The 25,806-nt window shown below is 31.2% G+C and overlaps 1 protein-coding gene and 1 long non-coding RNA gene across 2 annotated transcripts in view; one reads left to right on the top strand and one right to left on the bottom strand.

Annotated features, from left to right (window-relative positions):
• The window catches only part of LOC140451782 (multiple C2 and transmembrane domain-containing protein-like), a 55,102-nt gene that overhangs the window by 18,243 nt on the left and 11,053 nt on the right, over nucleotides 1-25,806 (top strand). The window lies entirely within an intron of this gene.
• On the bottom strand, nucleotides 4,615-7,378 carry LOC140451583 (uncharacterized). The gene is made up of 2 exons (XR_011952085.1): nucleotides 6,860-7,378; nucleotides 4,615-6,480 (listed from the first exon to the last, which is right to left on the bottom strand). It is a non-coding gene; the product is annotated as an uncharacterized lncRNA (long non-coding RNA).

The following is a 25,806-nucleotide window of genomic DNA, read 5'->3' as shown; positions in this document are numbered from 1 at the left end:
AGACCTGCCGCCTTCGTAGCCAATTAGTCAGCAATGCGATTGCCTTTATTCCTATTGTTTTCTTTAACCCACCTTAGGATGATGGTATTCCCATCTAAAGCTTGATTAGTGACTCGTAACACTCCATTACTAACCCTGATGTGACACGTGGTCTATTCAAGATTAGTAGCGCTTCTATGCTATCTGTGCAGATTATTATAGTTTTCCCGGCTATATCTTTTTGGGTTATCTCTTTTGTGGCTATGAAGAAACCAGCCAGTTCTCTCTGAACTACGCTGTCATTTTTGCTCATACTACTACTACTATCGGTTTACAGCGTTCTCCGACGCCTTTCGACTCCTAACCGCCATTCTTCTCTATTTAACCATAGGCCTGGAGGAATTTCTCTTTCCTCTAGTTCTTTTTCAATTCCCTCTCTCCAGCTTCTTCTCGGCCTTCCTCTTTTTCTTCTTCCTTATGGTGTACACGTCAAAATCTGTTTCGGAATCCTGTCATCTGGCATTCTCTGTACATGGCCGTACCATATTAACTGTTTTGTTTTTATGTCATCAACTATTGTATGCTTGACTCCCATCACTTTTCATTTCTTATTATTCATTTCTCGTATTCTTTCATTTGGTATCCGATCTCTTCTTGATTTGCCTTATGCTCTTCTCCAGAAGTCCATTTCTGTTGCTAGCTAGTCCATTTTTGCTCATACCCCACTTTATTCTTAGATTCAGTGATCTTGAGTATATCCCGAATCCTGAGCCTTCCCCCATTTTGGAGCCATGCAATACACATTTGCCACGTTTTTCTCCCTATACTGTCCTGTTTAGATTCTGTAGGGTTTGTCAAAGACAAACTTTAGCTTAATTGAGTCACAGTCTGCCTGTAGCAGAGGCAGTGCATCCAGCTCTCCTCGCCAAAAACGAGTTCTTAAATATCTCATTCCTACATCAAGGTTTGCACCAACTGAGCACAGTTGCATCATTGTTACCAGCGCCAGCTCTGTAACATACAGTGTAGGTAAAAGTTTATGGTCGGTATGGACCTTATGTGAGATGGAGTAAGAAACACCTATTTAAAAAGAGATAGGTATATTAGGTCAGCCCATTATATCGTCGAAATAGCATTAGTGGAACTAAGAAAAGAGGAGAAGTTCAACGGTGCCAAACTTATTGGTTTTATTTGACCTGTTGTCTTTTTAGCATTTTAACAACGTTCTAAGATAATCAAATTTGGGCGAATTGATTTAAATGGCAGCTTACTGTTTTTTATTTTAAATTTGCCACAATTTTTCTTTACAATAAGTTTAATTTAACATTTTGATTTCCACTTCGGAAATCGTTTAATGTAAATAAAATTTATTAATGTTTCGTATTTTAAGTACGATTTCCGAATTAAAAATCTAAACATCAAAATAAGCTTATTTTAAAGTCACATTGTGCCTTATTTCCAATAAAAATAATAAAATGCATATAACTCCACAATAAATAAACCTTCATACGAAATTATTTGGCAACGTCTCATGTCGCGTAGTCAAAGCACCGAATCAAAGTAGGAACACAGGTAACGAACGAGTAGAGGTGGGCATTCTTTTTTTTTCGAATCCTGAGAAAACTTATAAATATTTTTGAAAAATTTAAACGCAGAATGAAAGAGTACATTATTACCGAGGGCCAAAAGTCTCTGAAAACTTCTATTATGTTTATTTTAATAAGTTACAGGGGCGAAAAAAGAGAAAATTTAGAATGATTTTGAATTTTAAGTATCTCATTCAAAAAAACTTTGTGTTTATTTCGGCCCTCGGCAATAATGTCACCTTTCATTCTGCGTTTAAATTTTTCAAAAATATTTGTTAGTTTTCTCAGGATTCGAAAAAAATGAATAGATTTAAAAAGCGTTGGCCTGAAATTTTGCGTCTACGCTCTTAACGCGACTAAACCGATTTTCGTAAACAATAACTATGATTGTTTAACAGTAGTTTCAAGTAAGAGAGTACCTGCATAAACAAACATAATGGCTATTATCGTTTATGTGTATATTTATTGAAGTAAAAGAAACTAATGAAGGATATATTTATTATAACTTGAAAAATAAACTAAACAATACAAATAGTAAATCGTACTTACATTTACATTACACGTTATTATTAAATCTCGAATCGTCTAAATTGACATTTAAAACCGTAAGTTTTTCTACTTTATTTCTTGTTAACCGTGTTCTTCTTTTATTAAAAATTAAACCAGATTTTTAACATCTGTTTACATTTACAATACTTTTTGCTAAACCCGATATTAGTAATTGTAGTACGTTGGATACTATGGATGTAAGGTTACCGTTTGCTAAAATTTTATTGCAAGATTCTTGAAGGCAGCGTACCATAACAATCACTGAACTACCCTTCAAGTATTTTTTGCCACTCATTGTACTTGTTATTTCTTTAAAAGGCCGTAAAATGTGGGAAAATTGAGAAAAAATAATCCAGTCTTCATTATTTAGATTTGGTCCAAGTCTAAGTCTGTATTAACTAATACAAAAGTGGAACGGATTGCCTCTTCTAACTTGGTCATTCTTTTTAACATGTAATAGGTGAAGTTCTACCTAGTTTCCACGTCTTGGATTGGCCGTTTGGGAACTTTGTTATGTTGTAATTGATACTTTAAAAGCCTTTCTAAAGATAAGGTACTTTTTTTGACATGTGTTTTTTTAGAAACTGAAATTTGAAATTAGTGAAATAATTTCACTAATTTCAAAAGCGATCTTTTCTGAATTATGGTTTCCAGAAAAATGGCAGCAGCCTAATAAAATCGTTTTAAATTCTAAATTTTCGGTTAAATATTGTCCTGTTAATGCGATGTAACTCTCAGTTACTCGATATGTCCAAAGGTCAGTAGTAATACAGATATTTTCTACTTCTTTAACAACTTGTGATCTAATAATTTGCTTAGTTTTGGTATAACATTCCTGAAGTAATGAGCCTGACGTAATATCGTTTAATAATAATAATACCGTAATAACGTTTATATCCAGGAATCCACCCTGCAAGCTTTTTAAAAGCTCGTTCTTCAACTATGGAAAACGGATGAAACGAGTATTTGCATAGGTTTATTAAATCCATATCTATTTGTTTCTTTTGTTTTAAACTAATATTTTTATTAATGGAAGTATCCATCACCTTTTGACGCTTGGGTGGCGGTGGCAGTATGTCAGTACTTGTAGTAGAAGTAGTCGAAACGGACAGAAATACGTCAGGAGAAGTTTCAATCATTGCAATATTCAGAAAGTGGACCATAAAAGCTGCATCTTCTACAAATGCGCATTTTTTGAAAATAAAATTATTATTCTTATACTAGGTCAATAATTTTGACTAAGAAAAATAATTCATAATTGAATATTTACAATAAATAAATCCTTTGACGAACTATCAATAAAGATTTGAAATCGAAAATGCAGATCAATCGTAAATCGACACTCATTCATTCATCAGAATACCTAGTTATAAAAAACAAAAGAAAGAGTTAAGAAGCTGGTTACTTCTATAAAAAAAGAAAAAGAAGATTGTACTAGTGAAAATCAACCAGTACAAGAAAAAGAAACTGATAAAGATGACTTAAGTCCATGGTGTATTTTTGATGAATTTATTGGACATGACTCATCTAAACATACACCTGTATCTAGAGATATAAAAGAAGTCGACATGTATTTGTCTAATGATATTAACCACAAAAAATTTCGAACGGTGATTGGAACTGTCCATTACAGTGGTGGAAAAACCATCGCCATGTATATCCTAACTTAACCACTATATTCATAAAATATTGTATTATTGTAACAAAATCTGTTCATTGTGAACATATGTTCAAAATCTGGTTTATTTTTAAACAAAAGAAGAAACAACAAGAAAAGTGGAAAAACGTATGTTTTTAAATGTCAATTTAGACGATTCGCGATTTAATAATGTGTCATGTAAATGTAAGTACTATTTGTATTGTTTAATTTATTTTTTAAGTTATAATAAATATATCCTTCATTAGTTTCTTTCAATATAATAGCCAATATGTTTTTGTGTATTCGCTTATTTGAAACTACTGATAAACAATCAAGTAGTTACAGTTTACGAAAAACGGTTCCGATAAAAATGTCAACGACCCACCTCTAGTTTCTTAGGATCGGAACCATAGTATATACCCCCCCTAGTAAGGTAAGTGCCGGAGAAAAAGTGGGGAGAGAGTTTCTAGCGCCAAATAAGTTCGGAATCGGGAACTAAAAATTTAGCGGCAAATTCAAAATGTAGGTTCTGAATTTAAGGCGGGAAATTCAAAAAGGATATACTGAATTTTAGGCGGGAAATTCAAAAAATAAATTTCTGAATTTTAGGCGGGAAATTCAAAATGTTCCGAATATTATATAGAAAACAAATATAGTCATAAAATAATAAATAAAAACTTATTCTATGCCAAAATATATTCTCTGTCCAAAAATGTAGTATACACTTATGCAATTTTGTATACCATAAATGTATAACATATCAGATAGAGACATATGTTTTGGCACAGGAAAAGTTTTTATTTATTATTTTGTGACTATATCTGTTTTCCATTACATTAAAACATCAACATAAAAAACAGATATTCTTAAAAATTTATTTATTTCTGTAATTTATAAAATTTGAGGAATCACAGAGATATAATAAATTATAAAGATCGTCATCACTGCCATTGTGGTGGTCTTCACCTGTATCCACGAAACTAGGCTCCATTCTGAACTTAACCATCTATTCACTGCAACCTGCAAAATGATATATGGAATTACACACAAGCAGCAACCGAAATAAGTAAGCCCTACCTGCGGAGACTTGCATACCCATATGGACATTCAGGCATACAATTCATTGAGGTGAGAAAGATTGGTCCTAGTAAATTAGGGACCACTCCTTCGAGCCCCAATGCTCCCCAGGCTTTCCTCACCCTCCCCCCCCCCCATACCACGCTGATGTGCTATGGGAGGCTAGTTTCATCTATATATTTACTGAATAGTGCAGAGCAGCATGAGGCTCTTTAGTCTTGCTATGCTATTTGTATGTTTGTGTATATATATATATATATATATATATATGTGTGTGTGTGTGTGTGTGTATATGTTAGAGATTTATTATGTATCTAATGTATTTTACACACAAACATATATAAATAAAAAATAAACTATGTTTATGAGTAAAATATCTCATTCATTTACAATTAAAATGTTTTGAAAACCTTTGTAAACAAAGAGTAAGTAACATTCTTTCCAGAACTTACATCAAAGGAGAATTTTTAAATACACAGTGTTCACAAATTATATGCAATTTCTTTGAATTTCATGAATTTGTAACTAAGTATAATTAAAGTAAAATATGTAACTATGTATAATAAAAGGAAAATATGTGATTATGTATAATTAAAGTAAAATATGTAACTATGTACTACAACGGGGAGCGAGACAAGGACATAGCATTTCTCCCAAACTGTTCACCCTTGTTCTATAAGACAAGGTAGATACAGATGAAAGCAATTGTGAAAGACCTAGATTCAGGAGCAGATGGAAAATGTTTGATGATGAAGATATATGTAAAACAATAAAAAGAATTTTAAAGATTCCATATGAGTCCAGTAAATAGAAAACACAATTTTATTTGTTTACAACAAAATGGAAATATGAAACTGTAAACAAGAATGAATAACATACAAATTGTACAGTTTTATACTGGAAATAATTTAATTACACTTATGACCTGTACTTACAAAATTGTTTTCTCCTACTTTCATATTTTCTGTGAGCTACTAATTTCATAGGATCTATCATAGTGTAGTCTGGTTTATTTTTAAGTTAATAAACTTCTGGTCTCTGCCATTTACAATTGCATTTACACTTTTACACCACATATACAGAGAAAGTCTAACAATAAATTTACATATATTTATACCTGTATTTGAATGGATTTTACAGTTGAATGGTGAAAAATTTAAACAATTCAATTTCAATGAAATCTGTATCCTCTTTCTTTACTCTAAATAACATATTATATTTACATTGCTCACAGGAAACCTTCAATACTTTCTTTGCTACATATCCTGCAACATAGGTTACAGTACACCTTCCCACCTGAGTTCTCATAACATTTGAAACTGAAAGAGGAAGTGAAACGTTCACTTCAGGTGCCAAAGGTTTACAACCTGGTAATACCTCACCTGTTAAAAAAAACCTAATGCATCTAATGCTCCCTCACTAACATCATTTTCACAATTGCTTTCAGGTGAATGAAAAGATATAAAATTATTTATAAGCAAAGCTTTGAAAGTGGTTATAGCATCTGGCACACTTACTGAATGAAAAATGTAAAGACATATTTTTATAATATATTACCAAAGAATATAGAATATTTGATATTACCATGTACGTCAATAAACCTTATAGTTTGAGTTTCTTCTTCTTCAATATCTGCTGCATTCTGAGAGCCTGAAATTTAAATACAATATTTTAACAGAACATAACCAATAAATAAATCTGTTGGACTAATAAATAAACAAGTACTAGATATCTTGATCTTTATCATCATCAGAAATGAACCCAAATAATATGTTGCCCAGAAGGCCCATCAAAATTTATAATAATTAACTACAATTAATATTCATAATACTTATATTAAAAATCAAAGTTATATTTGCCGAATACAATTAAGTACAATTAGATTTATAAGTTTTGATGATTTTAAAATATATAAGTAAGATTCATATGATAGGATTAACATTAATTTAAACAATAACAGTTTAAACATACAAAATATTATTTAATTTAAGTTTGCTAACAAACATTTGCTATGAGGTACAGTGCTTACCTATTGCTGGTAAAAATCCACTTTATCTTCGTCTGTAAAATGTCTAGAGCAAACACGAAATTTATTGTAAACAGTAAGAGGTGTATAATTGTTTAATACTCCTCTCTTAATTACTTTCAACCATTCCAACGTGTCCATTTCATTTTTCGGATTTGGAAAACGAAATCTACTGCTTGTGTGGTCCTTACAACCAGGAACACAACATGGTTGGCTTTTTCTTTTCTTTTGTTCCATTTTAACGATCAACAATCAATAAGATGATTACAACAAAGACAAAACAAAACAAAATTCAACTTGCAATATTTCAATGGCGTACGGCGTACAATACAAATAATACAATACCAACAGACCAACACAACACCAACCTTCATTCTTCAATTTTCAATTCTTCCACGGCACATGCGTCTCATACCCCCACCTAGAGTGACTGTAGCGCCGCCGCCATTACGTACGACTGGAATCGTCCAAACAAACTTCCCCGCTGCCCTATCTCTCTTGCACTACTATTTCTTTTTATGTACTATGATCGGAACCAGAGATATGTAAAATATCTCTGATCGGAACTAACCGCAACTAATCGAAACTCATCGGAACTAATCGTCTTACTACTGGGCAATGGGTAGCAATAAGAAATATGGAGGGGAGACCAAGGAGAAATATGATTGTTATCTTTGTCTGTTCGCTGAAAATATGATTTTATATCTGCGTTAGATATCCTGTTAAATTTTACCATCCCGACCATAAACTTTTACCTACACTGTATGTCTAGAGGCGTGATGCCAATGACCGACTCCATTGCAGCAGTTAGTGTTTTCATGCTACCTGTTATATTTATGTAAGCCCTGCGCTGAATATGGTTTAAAATTAAAAGTGAAACTGGAACAAACCATGAAGTGGAGATATCCAGGAGTGGCTAGTATAACTGTTGAATACAAAGCACGTGGTGTTCGTGTGTATTAAGGTATAAAAAATGCTTATTAAAAGCTTAAAATTTTTATTTTAAAGAAGATCTTTTCGGAATTGAATTATTCCATCATCAGTTTACTAAAAGAGAGAGTAAAAATACCAATATTAAAAAACAAGTAAGTTAAAATTTAAATATATAGACAGAACACGTTGGTTTTTTACTACTTACATAAAAAGTTGTTAAAAACATTGTATGGCCACATAAAACATTGGAAGGACATCCGTATTAAAAAACTATCCTCATGGTATTTATAAAGGTAAATGCAATAGACTGTTAATTTGTTGATTAATAAAAACTGAAAATGGGGGCATCTTACATGACCTTCTGTAGCTGGTGAGGTTTTATCGACTTACTGTCAACGCCACTTAAGTTGGCGAGGCGCACAAACCCAAAATTGAAGTCCGCTTGGGGTGGATTAGGTGGTTGTCATCAGTCTCCTCCCAGTAGTCAGGTGCGTAACACAAAAGTGAAGTGCGGCTGTTATTTTTCAGATTTCTTATTATTTTGGATAGTTAAGTGTGTTTGTGGCAGTTTCTTTAAATTATGGCTTTAGAAAGTAATAGAAAGACTAATTCTGTTATTAATGGATAATCTCGTGAGATCATAATTATATAATGTGTTATTATTTCAAAAATTTTAAGCTTGAAGCAGATTCCTTGAAAACTGTGAAAGAAACAACAGCTAAAGCAACAGGTAAGTTTGTACAATAAATTAATTTTAATTCGCTATCAAATGAACTGAAAATAATCGAGAGTTTTTAACTTTGCTTTTATATTTTATTAGTCATATCTGCCCAATTCATTTTTTTTAGTTGTATAACGTACTTTTGTGGTTGTATCATATGGCATTCTTCTTTTTCATGTGCAGTACTCGATTATCGAGCGTTGGCTATCAAATTGGCTATAGTAATTTTGTTGACGGCAGCTCGTAAAAGGGATGCAGAGGATCTGTTAAACCATTCTCTTAAGGACCCTTAAGCTAGCGGGGACACATGAGCGGAATCCAATTTAACCTACGTAATATTTTTTCACCCATTTTTCACTAATTTATTACCACCCTAATAATTTTTCACCACCAAACCAACCTTAAGGGGAGCGATTCTGCTGGCTTAAGATTCAAGCTAGCAGAATTCAAAAAAGAAACTTTTTGTTGATGGCATATTTTTTCACCCATTTTTCACTAATTTATTACCACCCTAATAATTTTTCACCACCAAACCCCCCTTAATGGGAGCGATTCTGCTGGCTTAAGGTTCAAGCTAGCAGAATTCAAAAAAAAACATTTTGTTGATGGCATATTTTTTTACCAATTTTTCACTAATTTATTACCACCCTAATAATTTTTCACCACCAAACCAACCTTAAGGGGAGCGATTCTGCTGGCTTAAGGTACAAGCTAGCAGAATTAAAAAAAAAAAACTTTTTGTTGGTGGCATATTTTTTCACCAATTTTTCACTAATTTATTACCACCCTAATAATTTTTCACGACCAAACCCCCCTTAATGGGAGCGATTCTGCTGGCTTAAGGTTCAAGCTAGCAGAATTAAAAAAAAACATTTTGTTGATGACATATTTTTTCACCCATTTTTCACAAATTTATTACCACCCTAATAATTTTTCACCACCAAACCACCCTTAATGGGAGCGGTTCTTCTGGCTTAAGGTTCAAGATGGCAGAATTAAAAAAAAAAAACTTTTTGTTGGTGGCATATTTTTTCACCCATTTTTCACTAATTTATTACCAGCCTAATATTGTTTCACCATTAAACCACCCTTAAGGGGAGCCATTCTGCCGGCTTGCGGTTCAAGCTAGCAGAATTTAAAAAACATATTTATAATATACCACAGTGTTTTGCTAGGTTTGCACTAATTTATTACCACCCTAGTAATTTTTCACACCTAAACTACCCCTTGTGATAAGTCAATAATTCTGTTAGGTTATAATTTAACGTGAAAATAATCTTTTTTTACAATTTCACTATCTTCTACTTATAACTGACATAAAAAAGTATTTTTACCCTGATAAGTTTCCATCTCTAAACCAATCTTATTTGGAAACGTTCCTGCTAGCTTAATATTCGAGCCAGCGTAATTTAAAAAAATTATTTATGATATACCACAGTGTTTTGCTAAGTTTTTATGAATTTATTACCAACTTAGTCATTTTTTATCCCTCGACTAACCCTTAGTGAAAGTCAATAGTTCTGCTACGTTTAAATTAAATGTGAAAAAGTTTTGTTTTATAATTTTACTAAATACTATTTATAAATAAAATAAGAAACTCTCTGGTTAGTTTTTACTAAATGTTAACCAACTTCACCAATTCCACCATTTACACATTTACGCTGGTTGAATGCAAAGCAAATCTTTTCTTCGAAAATATGAGATACTACAGTATTTTGCTGGATTTGTACTAATATATTACCATCCTAGTAATTTTTCACCCTTCAACTACCGTCTATGAGGAGTCAATAATTCTACTACGTCGGTTCACAATTTGTTGATAGCTCACTACAAGTTTAACCCTAATTAGAAAACTGAAATACAGAGAGGATAGGTAATACGATATAATAGTAAAAACCAACCTAAAACTGACGGTTTAAGACGTTTTCGACTAGCCCACCTCATATCTGAAGGAATACAATACCTTATAATCCTATTACGGGGGTATTTTGAATGGTTAGAGATAAACGACCAGTGTCGTAGAGTATATGATTGAAACATTTATTGGAACTAAATAAATATATTTTTTAAATTGTTCTTATGTAAATTGTATTTTTTAATAAAACTTATTTATTTTATTCAAAAATAAAAAGTTTCTTGCCATTTGTAAAAGATACATTTATTTAATTAAAGAAAAAGGCGCCAAATATCGCCTGGCAAAATTTCCAATGTGTTTTAAATGTATCCATTATTTTCGAATCCGGAGAAACCTAATAAATATTTTTGAAAAATTTAAACGCAAAATGAAAGATTACATTATTACTCAGGGCAGAAAGTCCCTGAAAACTTTTACAATACTTATTTTAATATGTTATGTAACAGGGGTGAAAAGAAAAGAGAAAATATAGTATAATTTTTAATTGAAAATATTGCATGCAAAAGAAACTTTTTATTTATTCTAAAAAATATTTCATTCTGCCTTTAAATTTTTCAAAAATGCTTTTTAGTTTTCTCAGGATTTAAAAAAAAATGGATACGTTTAAAACACATTGAACATTTTGACAGGCGACATTTTGCGCCTTTTCCCTTTAATACCTTACGATTACAACTACTATTACTTACCTTATATAATTACGTTTAGAAAACTATTCAAATTCAAAATAAATAGGATCAACTTCGGAATCCGAGTCGTCTGGAGGGTTGATAATTAGGTTAATAATCTCTACGGTCGCATCAATTATGTTATCAAGATCCCACATTTTTGGTTCTTCTTCTATTACATGTCTTACTGCATCTTTCCAGTTTTGTTTTGTAATATGTTATAAAGACTCGTATAACAATTCACGTACAGCTTGTATTTTATATGACGTATTTTTTCTAGCCACATAACTTTTCATTTGTGCCCAAATGAGTTCAATTGGTTTTATTTCGCAGTGGTAGGGTGGAAGTCTAAAGACTGTGATGTTTCGCCTTTCCGCCATTTTGTCAACTACGTATTTCTTGAACTTAGATTTGTGTTGCCAGGCAATTTTTAAAAGTTCTGCTTTTACCATTCCATCTTCGTAAGGCAGATACTTATTCCGCAGCCAGTCAAGAATATCCTGTTTCTTCCACGCATTCGTTAGAAGTCTTTCTACTAGTCGTGAATGATAAGGTGCATTATCTAATACTATAATTGAATTTGGTGGTATGTGTTCATGTATAGGTATATGGAATAAAAAATCACTCACGCACTGCATATAATTCGCAAAAGAAATATTCGAGACGCTAATTACTGCCGTAGACGCGGAAACACCGACGAGCCGTAAATTACATGCGATCAAAAACGTACTAAACAAAAAAATTGTTTTCGTTCGTAATAACTTCACCCTTTCAAGTTAAGTTTCGAATATAATTATTTATATTATCAAAAATCTGGGGAATTCCATCTTAATTATCTTGCAACGAATAGTACCTTCGGATATAAATTCCAGGTTTTCTAGTAAAGTGATTAAACGCGAAGATTAGTATTGAAATATCCAAAGAGATAAGGTATTCTCATTTACAAAATTGTTAATGGTTAAATTCTTATATTTATTAATATAATATAATAACCAACATTAGTCGTGAAAGATTTAATTGTTTTTTTGCTAAATATATTAGTATTAAAATATTATCAATATTATATATAACAGTATTAAAACATTATATTATTATTTAATGAATAAACACCTTAGGAACGCCTATGATTTACGACCGTTTTATGAGTTTGAGGCATATTTCGTGCTCTCAACAATTTGTGAACGAAGAATACGTTAAAATTTAAGGTGATAAAAAATCTATTTTTATAATTTTACTGTATTCTACTTGTAATTGAAAATATAAATTGCTTGCCTGGTTTTTACTAAATTTGATCCACCCTTATAATTTTTGACCCCCTAAGCCTCAGTTAATGGGAAACATTCAACAAGATACACATTGACGCTAGGTGAATAAAACATCTTTTTGAAAATACAAGAGTGCTCTGCTAGAATTTTACTATATTTTTACCAGCCTGTCATGTTTTTCTCAACTACCCTAATTGAAAAACATTTTCAAATGTTATTCTATACTAACTAATATTTATTTTTTCAATGTTTAAATATTAAAAATATGATAACACTTTATTCCAAAAACTATAAATTTTACCTGTTTTAAAAAATTGACTCTGATTCGAGTCGTATTACATGGCTCAGCGAAATCGAATCGTTAGTCCCTTTTATGAATATAAAATAACTGAAATCAAGTTGAGTTTTAGTAAATACAATGGAATTTTTATATTTCACAGAATAAATTACCAGGTAAGAAATATTCAAATTGAAATAATTTTATTACGTGTATTACATTATTTATCTGATTGTAAAGGAGGGTCGTCGGGACCGTGCGCACCTATTGTTAAAGGATTTGTATTCATTAGGTAGATGAAAATTTGAAATAATTTAGGTATTTAATATTTTAATATTATTTAAATAAGAAGAGTATTAACGATTGGTCAAAACATAATTTTAAGATTAGGTGTATAACATAAAGAATTTATATTGGAAAACATTTTAGGATATAAATATTTTAAGTAGGTATATTCAAATGAGACCGAAATTACCGGTTGGTCAGAACAGCTAATATAGATTATTTGCGTAGTAAAATAAATTTATATTAGCAGCATTTTAAAAATTTAAAGATATTTATATTTTAATTCTTTGTCGATTTTTCATTCATTGTCAGTTGAATATAGGTAAAAATTAAAGGTTATTACAAAAAAATATTAACTTATTTATTTTGTTTATGGAAATGTTTGAAAGAATCGCCCACGGAGAGATCTGGTTTCTCGGCACAATCCACACACTCATAAATTGGGTTTTTTCTTATTTTCAGGATAGGACATACTCTGCATCTTTTCGTTTCGCGTTTGTCCGATTTATTAGCAATTATTTATAGGTAAATATTCGCGTGCGATATTCCGTCTTTCTTTGCTTTTTTATAAATTAATTTACGAATTAATTCTAACCTTGATATCATCTTTTATGTCTTTTGTTTAGTATATTGTTTAAAACTAAGTCTAACTTTCCACGGTACCATCGATTCATCTAGCGATAATTCTTTTACTGGATAACGCAGAGCAGTTAAAAAGTCTATAACTGTTCTTATTCTATAAAACCGATCTTCAGGAATAACATTCGGCCCCATTGGATTATGGATGAAGATTAAGCACCTTAAAATTATAAGAGAAAGATCTCTTTCGATGTTCTGCAAAAAAGATTTTAAGTTGAATAGTGGATCTGTTTTCCAATAACCCTCCAATCTTGAAATCCGTATGTGTCAGTGTGGAAGATAATTCCCATAAATACTAGAAATTCAAATAAGGAAAGTAGTTTACATCTTTAAATGCTAGAATTTACACAAACACCAACTTCACCAACTTTTTTATATGCTAAACATTGCAATATTGTTGTTTTGTACATTGCCTATTTTTTAACAAAATTTTACAACTTAAAAAGGGATCATTCCCGTGAGTTGACTGTATATCATATAGTTAAAAAACTCGAACATTGAAGTAAAACACTGTTGTGATTGGTATATTTAATTAAATTTTAAAAATCCTAAAGGATTAAGTTCAAAACGTTTTCGGACTTATCAGTCCATCTTCAGTGAAATTTGTAGTATTTTAGTAAGTAATTAATAAGTAATAGGTAAGTAGTAATGTGTTTTTCACACACACACACACACACACACACACACACACACACACACACACACACACACACACACACACACACACACACACACACACACACACACACACACACACACACCTATACACGTTTCGCAATATTTGTGGCATCACATACTATATCCTCAATTGTTGGCAAATCGGTGTAAACATACCATGATACTGGCACCCGTCGTGCAGAGTGTTTATGGATAGGAATTGCTTTGATACACTCCATTCTTCTAATATTATCGACGAATATAATTGTGGCACCGGATTCCACAATTATTTTGTCATCAGAAACTGTGTGCAAAAGATGCCACAAATATATCCGTAACACATTTTCTGTGTTTGGGGGTTCCATAAGTATTGCTGTATATACAGTGTGTTTGAAAGCCATGTTGCCATATTTGTTATAGGAATAAGTTGGTGCTTTACCTTTTCTGTGATACGGATACTCTGTTGGCTACTATTATATTTTTTTATTTAGTGTACGATAGTGTTATAATATTTTAGAATTAAATATAAGAAAACTAAAAACGTCTTCGACTATAGTTACTATAAAGATCTTCGAAATGCAGTTACTAACGCAGTCCGTCTGGAGAAGAATGGTTACTTAAATTATCGGTCTGCTTCTTTGATTAAAAAAGATCTTTGGAAAGCTATAAGGTTATTCAAAATTGTAAATAAACCAGTTATAGAGATCCCTCATGAGCTTAAAGATCCTGTATCTATAAATAATTATTTTACATCTGCCTTTAGCCCTGTAAATTGTTGTCCTGAGACAATTCAATGGTATCAGTCAAATATTTTCAACCCAGATATTGTTTTCTCGTTTAAAATGGCCACTATTGATGAAGTTAAATTCGGAAGCTGTTGGATATGGATGTGATAATATTTCTGCAAAGATGCTACAACTCTCCCTTTCTATTACTGCTCCTTATATTACGCACATTATAAATTGTTCTTTGGAGGTAGGTTATTTTCCGGACACTTGGAAATACGCTTTGGTAAAACCACTGCCCAAATCAAATAAACCTGAATCACTTAATGATCTTCGCCCAAAATAAGCATTTTACCGGGACTGTCAAAAATTTTAGAAAAGGTTATCTATAAACAGATATACGATTATATTTTTAGAAATAATGTAGTTAAGTATATACAATCAGGATTTAGAAAAGAGTTTAGTACGACTCTGCTTCTTGACTTAACAGATAATATACTTCGATCATTTGATGCAGGAAAAGCAACCTCAGTCATCGTGCTTGATTTTTCTAAAGCCTTCGACACTATTGATCACGCTCTTCTGTGTGCTAAATTGAAATATTTTGGATTTAATGATACCTCCTTACAGTTTTTCAAATTTTGTTTGGTAAATCGTTATCAAAAGTCATAATCGATAATAATTCATCAGAATTTGCATCTGTCAATTCAGAGGTGCCTCAAGGTTCGGTTCTTGGTCCTCTTCTTTTTTAAATATATATTTTCGATCTGTATAAATCTTTAAATAATCTGAAATTGCACTCTTTTGTAGATGACACACAACTGTATTTCTCTTTTGAACCTAACACTGTTCAGGATAACTTAAAACTAATTATAAAAAATGAACCTCTAAAAAATGTTAATAGTTGTAGAAACTTTATGAGTCATATATGACTGTACGCTACGTTTTCAAGAGCATGTCACCCTTTTAGTAAAAAAATGCTATTTAGTTATGCGTCAACTATAGAAGTACAGGCATTTTAAACTTTAAATTGCGTAAGTTACTTTGTGCAACTATCTTAATTATGGGCTATGGACTATGTGTAATGTCAATTCTTAATTATGGGCTCTTGGTATTTTACCCTTGCTTAGATCAAGTTACGAAATTAAAGTTGCAAAAAATTCAAAATAATTGTTGCAGATTTGTCTTTGGCATAAGAAAATATGATCGTATAATATGCAAAATAAAAGAACTTCAATGGTTAACCATAGATAATTTATACAAATATCACCTCGCCTCATTGATATATCTAATTATTTCGTCGTCAAATCCTATTTATTTAAAGAACAAATTAGTATTTCGTGGAGACGCTCATAATCTGGATCTGAGATATCCTCATAGTCTTATGCTGCCAAGATATAGACTAGCTATTTTCCAGCGATCGTTTACTTACAACGCTGTTTTAGTGTTTAATAGTTTAACAAAAAATTTAAGAGGTAAATCTCTTGATTTCATGAAGCGGCATTATAAGAAATTTTTACCTACAATCGCAGTAACGTTATTATTATTATATAGTATATTGTTGTCGTTATTGTTACCATTAGAATTTTTTTTGTTTTTATTTATCATTCATATCATTTATCACATAACATTACAAATTATTTTCTTTATCTTATTTTTCTAGTAGCCACATGACTATTTCTATCATTTCAATATTATATTATCATTTATGTCAATTTATAAATCATTTTTTTTTCATGTTCTACTTATTTCAAACTGACTTTGTAAACTTGAGGTTAAGTGGAGTAGCTCTAGCTAGACTTTGCCTCATGTATCTCGTGTTTGTAAATTTTTACAGACTAAATAAAGGCAATTTATTATTATTATTACTATTATATATAATAAAATACAATATATGTGGACCCCCTGTATAATAGAATAGAGTTATTTCTGTCCTTTAAAAAAAAAAAAATTAAAAACGATGACACCCGTCGACTTTTAATACATATAAATGTGTGCCTTTTAAGGAAAAATTTAAATGTACAGGGTAATTCACGCATGCCTAGCATACTGCATAAGTTTTATTTTTAATAGACTTCCCTGTATATTTTTTATTTTTAAAAGCTGCTTAATAACCTGATCTCGACAAACTATATCTTGTATTATGTAGGGTCTATTATGAATAATACAGGGTGGAATTTTAAAATTATACAGTGTGTAAACCACTCATGGAATACAATTGTTTGCGTCCTTATTTTAGAAAATTATAAAAAACCGCCTCACCTGTTACTTTTAAATTCAAATGTGCTCTTTAAACATGAATTTAAATGTACAAGATGATTCATGAGGGCAGAAGATTCAAGGACACAAACAATTTTATTCCATAAGTGGTTTCCACACTGTTTAATTTTAACATATTAACTACCCTTTAATACTCATAATAGACTCTACATGACATAGTTGGTTGAGATCGGGTTATTAAGGAGCTTTTAAGAATAGTAAAATATACAGGAAGTTCCATTAAAAGTAAAGCTTTTAGACTATGGTAGGCTTGCCTGAGTCACCTTGTCCAGTATATTTAAAAAGCGCATATTTATATTCGACGTGCTTCAGCATTTTTTATAGGACCATTAAGCTTGCGGGGGCACATAAGCTAAATCCGATTTAACCTTTGCAATATTTTTTCACCGATTTTTCACTAATTTTTGACCACCAAACCACCCTTAAGTGGAGTAATTCTGCTGCCTTAAAGTTCAAGCTAGCAGAATTCAAACAAAAAACTTTTTGTTTATGACATTTTTTTTTTCACTAATTAATTACTACCATCATAATTTTTCACCACCGAACCACCCTTAAGGGGAGCGATTCTCCTGGCATACGGTTCAAACTGGCAGAATTTTAAAAAATATATTTTTGCCTATGCCATATTTTTTCACCCATTTATAAATTATAACTTTTAAATAAAATAAAAAGTGTTCTGTTCTGCTCCCCTAAACTAATCTTGGAACGTCTGAGGTGAATAGGACATGTAATGCGGATGGAACAAAATGACCCAGCTAGAAAACGCTCCTTGATAGACCCATTGGTCAGAGAAGAAGAGGAAGACCTAGAACAAGGTTCCTTGATAACATCGATAAAGACATGAAAAATATGGGAATACGTGCTTGGCGGAGAGAGAAAGGCGAGGGTTGGGGACGACTGGAGAGAAATTCTTGAGGAGGCTAGGACCCACGTAAGGTTGTAAAGACGGAATGATGATAAACCAATCTTATTTGAAAACGTTACTGCTAGCTTAATATCCGAGCCAGTGGAATTGGAAAAAAAAAATTTTTGAAATGCCACAGTGTTCTGCTAGGATTTTACAAATTCATTACCACCCTAGTAATTATTCACCCCTCAATTTACTCCTATCGGAAGTCAATAATTCTGTTACGTTAAAATTTAAGGAGAAAAAATATTCTTTAAAATTTCACCGCCCTGTACTTATAACTGAAATAAAACAGTAGTGTTCTGCTGTTAAGTTTTTACTAAACTTTGACCATCCTAATCATTTTCCCCCCTAAATCAATCTTATTTAGTAAAGTTCTTACTAGCTTAATATTCGAGACAGCGAAATTTAAAAAAATAGTTTTAAAATACCATCATGTTCTGATAGGTTTTTGTGAATTTATTACCACCCTAGTAATTTTTCACCCCTTAACTAACCCATTAATACCCCAATACTCTGTTAATTTTTACCTATATCCAACTGACAATAAATATAATATCGACATAAAATTAAACAATATAAATATATTTAAATTTTTGAAATGCAGCTAATATAAATCTATTTTACTACTCAAATAATCTAAACTAGCTGTTCTGTCCAACTTGTAATTTCCGTCTTATTTGAATATTCTTAAAATATTTATCTGCTAAAATGTTTTGCAAGTAATATAAACTCTTTATGTTATACAACTAACCTAAACAGTATATTTAATACCCTTATTATTTAAATAATAATAAAATTTAATACCTAAGCTTTTTTCCAAATTTTCAGGTACCTATCCGGTATCTTTTAACAATAGGTGTCTCGATCCGCCTTTACAATTAGCTAATTAAAGTAATGGATGTAATAAAATTATTGGAATTTGAATATTTCTTACCTGCTAAGTATTATGTTAAATATAACAATTCCATTGTATTTACTAAAACTCAACTTGATTTCAGTTATTTTATATTCATAAAAGGGTACTCACGACGCGAATCCGAGTAACTTTTTTAAAACAGTTAAAATTTATAATTTTTGTAACAAAGTATTTTCATATTTTCAATATTTAGACTATTCTATATTTAAAATATTCAATATATTTAAACATTTAAAAAGTATATATTATTTAGCACCGAGTAACATTTGAGAATGCTTTTTAATTTAAGTAGTCGAGAAAAAAATGACTAGTCTGTTAAAAATATAGTAAAACACAAAAAATATAGTAAATGTGTGGCTGATAGAATTGGTGTGGTTGGTTAACATTTAGTAAAAACGTGTAGTTGGTTAACATTTACTAAAAACAGATCAGTTTCTTATTTTGAATAAAGTGCAGTATAATTACAAAAAAATTCTACCCCTTTAATTTTAACCTACCAGAATTATTGACTCCTCACTAGGGTTAGTCTTGGGATAAAAAATTACTAAAGTACTAATAAATTCGTAAAAACCTAGCAGAATACTGTGATATTTCAAAATTTTCTTTTTTAATTCACTGCCTCGAATATTAAGCTAGCGGAAACGTTTCCAAATAAGATTGATTTAGGGGTGGAAAATTATCAGGCTGGTCAAGGTTTAGTAAAAACCTAAAACACTTTTTCATTTTTTCACTTTTTCATTATAAGTGGAAGACGGTGAAATTGCAAAAGAAGATTTTTTCACTTTAATTTTATCCCAACAGAATTATTGACTTCCCATAAGGGGTAGTTGAGAAGTGATAAATTACTAGGGTGGCAATAAATTCATAAAAATCTAGCAGGACACTGTGGTATTTCAAAAATATATTTTTTTAATTTCGCTGGCTCGAATATTAAGTTTGCAGGAACTTTTCCGAATAAGATTGGTTTCGAGGTGGAAAATTCTCAAAGTGGTCAGAGTTTAGTAAAAACATAACATAACACTTTATTTCAGTAGAAGTAGAAGATGGTGACATTGTAAAAAAGATTTTTTCACTTTAAATTTTAACCAGAGTTATTGACATTTTATAAGGTCTACTGAACATAAAATCGCTACTTTTAAAAAGACGATCTAGAAGCAGTCGAAGTTAATCCTTTTTGTTTAAATTGCTTTATAACACGATAACGATTTATTTTTTTATTTATTTATTGTATGTTATTATCATTTTTTCTTTAAACGTCGATTTCGAACGTCGAAAAATTGTTTGTTGACGAACATTGACAGATCCTGAGCATTGTTTTTAAATGGAATGTTCCATACTTTATTACATAATTGGATAGGTTCTTCTGAGAGAAGAAAATTGATACAATTACTATAGCGTTATCAAATCATATTAGAAAATTGGGGAAGAAAAATCCGGCCTACAATGGGACTCGAACCCACACCTTTTTGTCTGGCATACACAGCCTGATTTTTGTCTTTGAATTTCAAAATATCATTTGATACTAATCTCCATCAGATCAGAAAGTAAACAATAAATGCTATAGTGTTTTAATAATTGGTTGTTGAGTTAAAAAACGGCATATTGTATAAAAACGCTCAAATTTGACAGCCGTCATTTTTGTGGCAACGCTTTGATTTGTGTTTTAAGTTATTATATAAACCTCTAAAAAGAGGGTATCATATAATCTCCCATTATATTTAAAAAAAGATTTAAGATTAGCATTTTAAAATACTTATTTGCAAGAACTGAGGGAGATGTTTGAAAAGCATTTTATATCATTTGACTCTAAAATTATAGTTTTCTAAGATTTAAAAAAAATTCTTCAATTAAAAATAAAATAGTTTCCATATGTCCGAAAATGTATAGTGAGGACTCTACCAACAATAATTCCAAAAGTTTTTCTCCAGGCTGGTCGGAAGCAATTCTTGTGATAAGTCTTTTATTCATTGATAATGGAAAGTTCATGCAGCTGCTATTTCAACTCCAATTTTAAATTGTCTTAGACTTAATAAAAATTTTAACTTGAATAACTCACAACAGACCCTTTAATTTGATCTAAAATTTAAGGCATAGTATTTCAGTTTTCTTTATACTTAAAAGTTTATTTTTCACATAACTATTCGCAACTGGGTCATATGCACCAAATTTCAATTTAATCGGTTTCGTAGATTCGAAATACATTTTGTGTAACAGAGTCAGACGGACGGATGCATAGACGACCAATTTTATATTTTTTTTATACGGGTCTACAGAACTCTTAAAGTGTAATTTTCATAAGTCAAACTTACATAATTTGCATGAAAAGTAGGTGTGAAAAGTTATACGAATGGCCACATCACATCACTGAATATAGAAAACTTTATTTTAATTAGTATCTGATACCCAATCTAACTATAATTTTTGGAGAAATAATACTCTTTTTTTTTAAGTTAGTATTCCTTTAATCTTTCCATAAATTAATATTCTATTATTTCTGGTCAACATCGCCATCGCGTATAAGAAAATTGTTGCACTTTTGTGGCACCTTTCACACACTTACACGTTTTATTCCCAAAATCGAAATAAAAATCATTTTATTTCAACTGAAATGGGCAACACCGCAAGGCCATCTCAGAGGGCGCCACTTTACGACCACGCCCACGATGCCACAATTACGTGTGTAAATTCAATCTGCCTCAACCTTATTTCTGGCAACATACGCAGAATCGGCGTAATACAATTTTTATTTAAGCTCTATTCGATCCTATGTAATTAAAACAATATCTATTAAAAGCACATGAGAAAAAAGAGTATTTAAAGTTATTTAGACAGTAAATACTACTAAAACAAAGAAAATGTTGGGGAATAAAATTGTGGTAACGTGTGTAAGTTACCACAATTTACGAAGTTACCATAATACAGGAATATGTTCACACACGTTACCACAAATATCGGTGCACACACACACACACACATACACACACACACACACACTCGCACACACACACACCGTGTAAATGTATTGAAGTATTTTTGAAAAAACAAATTTATTTAATTTTTGTTAAAGGGGTAGTAACGGGTGAAAAATTACTAAAGTTGTAATAAATTCGTAAAAACCTAGCAGAACACTGTGGTATATCATAAATTTTTTTTTAATTCTGCTAGCTTGAACCGTAAGCCAACAGAATCGCTCCCCTTAAGGGTGGTTTGATGGTAAAAAAATATTAGGGTGGTAATAAATTAGTGAAAAATGCGTGAAAAAATATGCCATCAACAAAAAGTTTTTTTTTGAATTCTGCTAGCTTAAACCTTAAGCCAGCAGAATCGCTCCCATTAAGGGTGGTTTGGTGGTGAAAAATTATTAGGGTGGTAATAAATTAGTGAAAAATTAGTGAAAAAATATGACATCAACAAAAAGTTTTTTTTCTGAATTCTGCTAGCTTGAACCTTAAGCCAGCAGAATCGTTCCCATTAAGGGTGGTTTGGTGGTAAAAAAATATTAGGGTGGTAATAAATTAGTGAAAAATGGGTGAAAAAATATGCCATTAACAAAAAGTTTTTTTTTTGAATTCTGCTAGCTTAAACCTTAAGTCAGCAGAATCGCTCCCATTAAGGGTGGTTTGGTGGTGAAAAATTATTGGGGTGGTAATAAATTAGAGAAAAATTGGTGAAAAAATATGCCATCAACAAAAAGTTTTTTTTTTTAATTCTGCTAGCTTGAACCTTAAGCCAGCAGAATCGCTCCCCTTAAGGTTCGTTGGGTGGTGAAAAATTATTAGGGTGGTAATAAATTAGTGAAAAATTGGTGAAAAAATATTACGTAGGTTAAATTGAATTCCGCTCATGTGTCCCCGCTAGCTTAAGGGACCTATTCTCTTAGGTTTCTAAGCCATGACGTTCTTCTTCGACCTGTCCACTCTTCTTCCGTCTACCTTGCCTTGTATTATTAAGTGGAGTATATTATATCTCTCTGGGTATCGCATAACATGACCAAAATATTCAAGTTTGCAACGGCATAGCTTTTTAAATAAATATATTTTAAAAATTTTGTGAAATTATAATTATTGTATGTACATCGGTCTTACTCTCGATAATTGAAAGACATTTTTTAACATACTTAAATTATTACACCTATTAGCACATGAATATATTGTGTACTGTCTTATGGTATGCCAGTAAATATAGACTTTTTTATACTTACATACTTGATAAAATGAATCATTGTAGTTATTTTTACAGGAATTTCCATCAGAAAAATCGAAAGGATAACAAGAGACGCAAAATGTTCTTTGAAAAATACCGACAGAGTCCAATTTGCCAGTCCAGGCAAAAAACGAGTAAGGAGATCAATCATAGATTTGACGGAATACCAAACAAGAGACATTCGCAGAATAATCTACGAATTTTATAAAACAGACAAATGTCGGGTTACGGTAAAAAAATTAAAACAAAAAATTCATAACGATTTGGATATCACAATTTCACAGACATCTCTAAGGCGACTTCTACGCAAAATGTAATTTCGTTGGATAAGAACCGAAAACAACTGAAAATTACTTATAGAAAAAAGTTAAATACGAGCTTTGAGTATAAAATATCTCAGGCAAATCAAACATTTTCGTACTCAAAATAGGCCAATTGTGCATGTTGACGAGACTTACCTACACAGCGGTCATACTTTTTCGAAGAACTGGACTGACGAATCAACAAAGGGATTATTTTCTATAATTTCTAAAGGTCAACGACTAATAATAGTGAATGCACATAATTATGGAAAGTGGTACAAAAACGTTTAATACCTAATTGACCTAACTCGGTACTAGTTTTTGATAACGCATCTTATCATAGTATTCAGTTAGAGCGGGCGCCTACATCAAACTCAAAAAAAATTAAATGATAGAATGGTTAATACAAAAAAATATTTCATTTATACCCACCGCTTTAAAACCGGAATTATATGAAACCATTATATATCATAAACCTTGTCATGTAAAATACAAGTTCGACGAAATTTTACGCGAGCATGGCCATATTCCTTTGCGTTTACCTCCGTACCATCCTGACCGAAACCCGATTGAACTTATATGGGCTACAGTCAAAAATAATGTAAGCCAGAAAAACGTTACATTTAAATTAGCTGACGTACAAGAACTGGCTGAGGAAGAGTTCAATAAAATTGATGCAAATGAGTGGAGAAAATGATGTGACCATGTCATTAAGAAGGAAGATGAATACATGGATAGCAAAATAGTGGTTGATAACGCCATGGAAATAGTTCCTAATATTATAAATATTAACAGCAAATCTTCCAGTACAGAGTTTTCTTTTGATGATAAATATGAAGAAAATTAACCATTAGAAAATTATTTTCAGTTACTATTTTTTACACTTGATACTCCTTATAGTGTTATACTCAAACCAAAATATCAAAATTAAATAATTACTGTGTTACAATTATTTATGCAATACCCTCCATTTAATATGAAAGACAATATCGACGTAGTTTTATTTGTTAATTAAATACAGTCATAATTATTATTGTGTTGTATGTTAAATTAAAGAGATATTATAAACCAGTGGCTTTCTATGGTTAGAATTGAAATGTACCCCCATCCCATTTCACACAAATTATCTGCATTCAACAGTTTCATTCATCGTTTAGAAACTATCCCATTATCCAACATTAACTACAACCAAGAACTAAACATAATCAAACAGATTGCTTTCAATAATGGCTATAACCCTGATATCATCCATAAACTCATTTACAAAAAGAAACGTAAATTGCTTCAAAAATCAGCTTACCCTAACATTACTTCAGATTCCCCATCTTACTTCTCATTACCATTTCACTGCCCAACACTCTCCGAATCAATCAAAAACACTATCCTGAATTCTGTTGAAAATATTAAGATTTCCTTTAAAGTTAACAATAAATTGAGTAGATCATTATGCAATAGTAAGGACTCTATTGACTTCAGCAAACGCAGTGGAGTTTATAAACTTCAATGTTCTGACTGTGATGCCACTTATATTGGTAGAACTTGTAGATCTCTAGTAACCAGGGCCATTGAACATTTTAAGTTAGAGAACACTTCTTCTTTTTCCCATCATCTTAAATATCACAATCACACAATCAAGGTACCAGATGATATTTCTCTTCTTCATAACATCCCAGGTAGAGATTATCTCAAACTTGACCTTTTTGAGGATTTGGAAATAGTCAAGGAAAAGAAAAATAGTCCCAATTGTGTTAATCGTCACACCATCATCAACAGAGACTTCGTCCCACTTCATCGACAATTATTCTCCTGATCTAACTTTCTTTCTTTTAACTACACATCCAGTTTTACTTACTTCTACATTTCTTTCTATTTTCCCATAGCTTAATATCACCCTATATAATCCGCCATACTTAACTTTATTCTTGTCACCATTAATACACTAACATCCCCCCTTTTCCAATATCCAATTTCCCATCCTCTCCAATAACTACCATCTAACTAATCACACAGGTTTTCTTTTAAATACTCATTTTACATCCATCAATCTCTTATCACAATCAGTTTCAGTATAGCCAGCTTACATCTTTACATTCATCTCCTATTTCCTTTTCTTTCTTTTTCTTTTATTTCTTTTTCTTCGATTCATCTTCCATAAATTTCAAACCAACTTTTATCTATACTTACTTCATACAAGGAAACAATTAGGTAATAACATTCTTTTTATCGCCTTTAAACTGATTTATTAATTTCAACTACA

The sequence above is a fragment of the Diabrotica undecimpunctata genome, chromosome 10, assembly GCF_040954645.1.
Source record: "Diabrotica undecimpunctata isolate CICGRU chromosome 10, icDiaUnde3, whole genome shotgun sequence".
NCBI classification, from domain to species: Eukaryota; Metazoa; Arthropoda; class Insecta; order Coleoptera; family Chrysomelidae; genus Diabrotica; species Diabrotica undecimpunctata.
This window is presented reverse-complemented; position numbering and strand designations above follow the sequence as displayed.